The sequence below is a fragment of the Poecilia reticulata genome, linkage group LG12 (assembly GCF_000633615.1).
Source record: "Poecilia reticulata strain Guanapo linkage group LG12, Guppy_female_1.0+MT, whole genome shotgun sequence".
Classification (NCBI taxonomy): domain Eukaryota; kingdom Metazoa; phylum Chordata; class Actinopteri; order Cyprinodontiformes; family Poeciliidae; genus Poecilia; species Poecilia reticulata.
In genome coordinates this window covers 15,419,669-15,425,936 of record NC_024342.1, presented here as the reverse complement: position 1 = coordinate 15,425,936, position 6,268 = coordinate 15,419,669, and positions in this window count along the sequence as shown.

The following is a 6,268-nucleotide window of genomic DNA, read 5'->3' as shown; positions in this document are numbered from 1 at the left end:
AGTAGCTGCAGCAGACCCCACCTCATGGACCCACGGTCTCCTCCAAAGTGGGTTCCTTACCTCAGCTTCTCCCTCCTTCCACCTTTTTCTTGAAATAGACTCTATGGACTGCATGCATGACATTCCAGCTGTGTGGGTGGCACGGCTTTTTTATGGCTTCTCCACCAGAGCACAGTGATCCAGAAGCACAACAGCACGAGGAACCCTGCCTCCATCCTCCCAGTCTCTACGCAGGGTTTGGCCTCACCTGGGAACGGAGATAAGGCGCTCTGCTGGCTCTTTACCTGACGACCTGGAGGTCCAAAGGGCAACTTATGTAAAGCAATAAGTCACTAAACAGCACGTTTCTTTTTTTTTTAGTTCCAAAATTAAGGTTTGGAGTTGAGAGACGTTTCGAACAACCGTCCGGTGTTTCAGTCGAGCAACACGGGACGATTTTTAGACTCTTAAAATCATTTAAAAAAGAAGACAAATTTCATCTTTCACTTGGAGATCAGCAGTTTTAAGCTAACATTTAAAATGTAAAAAATGTTCAATTCTGTTCTTATTTTACTCGTTTAAAGATCTTTGACGTCTCCCAAATAATTTCTAAAACCGCGAAATGGTCTGTATTTTCCCTAAAACAGGCACACATCAGCTTCAGTTGTATTCAGCAAAAAGTTCAGAACGTTGTTTTTGCCACACTTTACACTTATGCTATAAAACAACACTCATATTAGACATTCAGAAAACAAAACCGTGTTCTTTTACAGCCTGTAAATTCATAAAATTTTTCTCCATTCTAATTTGCAAAGCAACGGCTAAGAAGAAGCAAAAAAAAAAAAAGAAAAATAAGTAATTTGCACATTTTCTTTAATTTTTATATAAATTTTACAATTTTTATGTGCATTTTGTGATTTATAGGCATGGTTAAAAATGTTACAATCATTGTCTAAAGTACCTTATTTGAAGAAACATATTATCATATGAAACTTTTAACATCAATATTAAACTGAAATGTGTCTGATAGCTCATTTAAAAACAGTCAAAGTGAACCAATGTGCTTCAAAATGCAACTAAACAGAAAACCAGGAAAAAACAGAATAACCCCAGAACAAGAAAAATGGAATAAAATAATAAGAAAGAACCACAAAACAGACAATGTCAATGTTTGTGTGAATATCAAAAGAAAATCAAGTTAAGCAAGGTGCTTTGTAATTTAGCTAAACATAATAAATTCATAATACATAATAAAAAGCGGACAAAAATCTCTTCAAAACCACATTTAAGAAAAGTTTCACCTTCTCAATTGAATGTTTTGAAGCTGCTTTTAAATATAGATTTTATGACTTCTAACCTTTCCCTTTGTTTGCCTGTACAGCTCTGGAAAAAAGGAGAAGACCACTGCCAAACGTTTCTAAAATCATCCTCTGCAACAACCATCGTAACCCAGAGTCTTTTGGAGTCTCACACTTCCTGCTGTTTAAAGAGGTGCTGCTCAGGTGATTGACTGAACCCAAACAGCGGCAAGAGCGAGACGCCAAGGCGCGAGAAAGCTTGGACTGGAAACCAGGTTTATTCCGCCAATTCAGTTAAAACACCAACGCAATGTTGCTTGAAAATGAATCTGAATGTGTGCGTTTTTGTGCTGCCTTTGAGGTCTGACATCGCTGCGTCTTTGCTGTTTTGACCATTTCTCCTTTCCTGAAAACAGACGCTTGAAATAATATTTTTTTAATGCAGTTTTTGAAATAACACAACAATTTTTATTTCACTCAAACAGATACCTTTAAATTGTAAAAGCAGAGAAGTTTCTTTTGTTTTACTACAGCTTCCTTTTGACACATTTTATCGAATTAAGGTAATTTCTTCCCCCCTTTTTGCAGTAACGTTCCTTTTTCTCATTTTGAAAGTTTATATTGTTATCCTAAAAACCAAAATCACTGTATTTTTTGAAGCTTCTAAATATAATAATGAAATCCTGAAATCATCAAAATTTCAGGATAATATTATTTATAAACATACAACAGTACTCTCACTTGCATTTTTAATAAGTTAATTTTAGAGAGCTTAATTTCATCATTTAACCTCCTTTCGCTGATGAAAACATTCGTTTTCACACTGGTTAGCTTGTGTTTAATGAAGTTTAATTTGTGTTTAAGTTTGTGTTTAATGACCAATTTGATCCAAAAATGAAGCTCACATTTGGGTTTGTTATTGCCACCCTACAAATGTTTTTTCTGAGGCCAAGAATAACCAAACAACCTCTCTGCTCTCAAACTGCACACTTCCACTCCACGACCCCCTCCATTAAACCCAACACTCATCATTCGCGCTGAAAACCCTCTTTTTTTTCGTGGAGTCTCATCAATTTCTAACCACCAGCAGCAGTAAGCGGTAAAGAACCTCATCCATAACTCAGTCCTATAAGGCTGTACGTCAAGCCAGATTTTTCCCTTCCACCGGGCAGATCCAAAAGATGAAAAAACAACTCAACCCCATTAACTGAACTTCAGAGGAATTCCTCACTTTACATACGGAATGCACATTGGGTCAAAGGGCAAAGGGCCAGAGGGGAATCCACCCGCGCCCAGGCAGGCAGGCAGGCCTTATTTAAACAAGCTAGGAATGCCTGGCTGGATGGGAGAAGAAGAAGAAGAGGAAGAAGAAGAAGAAAAGGGGATGGGGGGTGGAACCTCTGTGCCATTAAAAATGTGATGGAGCCACCTCCAGTAAATACCAACACATTTTAAATTACCTGCATTGGCTGACTTCATGTGCTGCTGAAATTTATTGCTGGCTCTTTTTCGATCTATGTGTTCACCATTTGGAGCAGGAATAAATGCCAGCTGCTGCGACGTGCCTGAACGTATTATCGTGTGTGTTGCGGAAGTGCAGTCAGCCTTTTAAATGTACACTTTCTTTACGTGCTGTTTTTACGCCGCTGACATAAATCAACCTTTTACAGTCGGAACAAGCTGAGCTGGTTTGTTGCAGCTGGTCTCTTTCCAAGAACTCAATAATAAAACGAAACTTTTTCTCTGTTTTAAGACTTTTCTAACACATTCAAAAGTTCGTAAATGAGGTACATTTTTTGAAAAGAACCACGTGCCCAATGCTAAATACAGTAGAGGATGTGTGATGATGTGGGCTGGGTTCTCTGCCAAAAGCATGGCAGACATGTGTTTGGGAGAAATGCCAGAATTTAAAAAAAAAAAGCTGTACATTACGACAACTTTAGCTAAAACATCTTTGCTTTAAGCACTTCAGCAATAAAAAGGTCATATTTAGGACGCCAGGAAGATGAGATGAACATGTGGAAAAGATACACATGCACCTTGTTGAATCCAGAGGAGGATTCATGATGCTGTGGGATTCTTCTTTCTCTGTGGGTATTCTCTTAAATACTTGGACTTTTAAAACTAAAATGAAAGACTGAAAATGGACTCTTAAGAAGATTATGACCCAAAACATAAAGTGAAATCAACAAATGTCATGAGAGAAGATTGAAAAGATATCTGATGACTTGGAAAAGCACAACATGCTCTATATTAAGTATGGCAGAGGATCTGTGATGCTTAGGGATCTTTATGAAATAATAGGACATTTAAATCAGGAAGACTCTTCTGGTCATTGGGTTTTCTTCAAGAACAATGATTAACAAAATATGGAATTGCTTCACCACACATCTCAGTCTCCAGACTCCTGCAGAAAATCTGTGAAATCAAGAGAAGAGAGCCTCTAGAAGAGGCTCTTACAGGGAATCAGAACAAGTGTGAGAAATTAAATCTCTTCAAAGTGTTCATTCTCTTAAAAAAAAAAACAAAAAAAACTAGTCTAAACTTCCTCTTGCATAATTTGTAATCCACATTTACTGGCTAACTGTGTTTGACCTTTCCCTAATTTTAGGGACCAATCAGCCCCAATCACTTTTAAGCGCATTCCTAGAAGAAAAAAACAGCAGCCAAGCTCAGATTTAGGACCACCTCGGCAAAAATTTCTCACAAATGACCTGCTACAATCCCCATGGCCGTGGTGGAATTCTGTCCACTTCAAGGCTTCAAAGCTGAACGGGAATCATCAAGCTTTCCGGCCAATAGGTGCAGAGGGGTGGACTCTGCCCGCCTTGACCTCACCGACCTTCGCCAACCTTCCCCTCACCCACTCTATCCTTCTCCTCTCACTCTTCATCCCCCACATCAGCTTCTTCATCCCGCCATCTGTGCGCTGGTCACTCACCAGGTCAAGCTGCCCATTTGTCTGACAGTTTGATGATTGTCTTTAATCAATCGGGACCAACTGAATGGTGAACTCAGAACCAGGACTGGCGGAGTCCCTTATAAAAACGGAGGCATGTTTTCATGAAACTGATTGGTTGATGCTGCGAGAATCTTGTGCGCAAAACAATGACACAGTTCTTCATTCACTGCAAACACGTCTTAACTCCTGACTCAGCGTCTTGGTTGTGCAATTGAGGCGCACATTTTCCAATCAAGGCTCATGAGATATCAACCCGATGCCCTGCAGGAACCAATTACCTGTCTGTGATGAACGCACGCCTTTCATTTCAGCTAAACTGCTCCATCAAGGGCTGATTTCCTTTCTCTAATTCCCCCTGATTCTGCAGTTTTGCTTATCTTACAAGGGGGGCTAAAGATAAGCAGTCCACTTATTTAGCTTTAGGTGCATGTTAGCTTTGAAAGCAATGAAATGTTCCCAAGATAGTCAGAAAGGAGAATGAACTGTAAAGCCTTGTCTGAAAACCTAAAGCAACATCGATCCCTGCAAAATCCTCGATAGATTCCGCGGTTTAATGATTTTTATACGTTTATGTTTTGCTGCCATCTGGTGATAGAAGCTGGAATTGCAATCCCCACCGCTACAGTTAAGAGAAAACACTGCATTAAGAGAAGAAAGGCAATTTTAAGGTAAGGTAAGGTCATTTCATTTAAATAGCACATTTTCAGCAACAATGCCTTTTCAAAGTGCTTAACATTAATTAGAATGAATTCAAAGAAACAGAAAAAAGCAAAAACTAGAGTAGAAAATACATTTTTTTTTAAATTAGTAAAGCTAACACACATATGTGTAAACTCAAAGTACAATTTATATTTAAACGAAGGGGAAAATCTAAAATATGAATGTTCATATTTTAATATGCTTTTTAATTAATAATTAATAACTGTACTGCCAAAGCTATTTTACCAAAGTAGTTGAATTGAAAACAACACATTTCTCAAGGATTTGCATCGTCTGCACAGGGATATTAGAGTCAACCACTGGAGATTGAAACCTCTTTCATAAACTCGAAGAAAGAGACACACTGCTTTTACAGTTAAGTGTCAGGTTTATTTACAGCAGGATCCTGAATGAGGAGGACAAGGATTCATGGTACACTACACAGTTCTTGATTTAGTTTATTTGCTTTTCTTCTACACAGAATCCACTCCTTAGAATTAGGGTGAAAATGGAGATCAAGTTCTCGGCTACAGGGCGGAAAGAAACTCAAGTTTTAAAGGGAAACAAATGCAAACCAGGGGCTAAAAAAACCCCAAACAAATTCTCTATAAAAAAAACCATTGTCAACATGATTATCATCTGGTATTTATACATGTATACACACACACACACACATATGTAAATAAATCATATAAATCTATGTATTTTCTCACCACGTCCATAAGTGAGGCAGCGCTTTGCACAGCGTCCAAAACGTGACACCTTACTCTTCAGTCTCTACGCAGGAAGTCAAAGCTGACTGGTAAGAAGTTTCTCCCACCTGCAGCGTCTGTTCCTCCGCTGATCAACGCCCGCAGGTTCAGCACCGGGGCTCACGCCTGCAGCAGCCCTCGTCTGGGGAAACGATGCGCTGTGCAGCTGCACACTTAACGTGCACAGACACAGAAAATAACATAAAAATGAAGATTTATCCATTCAGCGCCAACCGCACTTATTGGCAACACTGGTAAAGATTTATGGAAAACCTCGAGGTAAATCCATATTTTAAATCTATGGAAAATCTTTAAGGAATCCAAATTTCGAGTTCAGTAGGGAAGTAATCCATTGTTGAGATTTGTTTTCTGATGCCACATTAAACTTTTTTTTTTACTGAATCGATTTAACAAGTTAGAAAATAAAAACATTCCATTTTAACTCTAATCAGCATCTTTGGAACCTTGCTTCCCCTCAGAATAAATATGATGTGACAAAGAGGCTTATTTCTTCCAGGTAAGTAAAATAAAACCTCAAAAGCTTTATGCGAGAGAAATGTAGCTGAGAGTCGCATCTT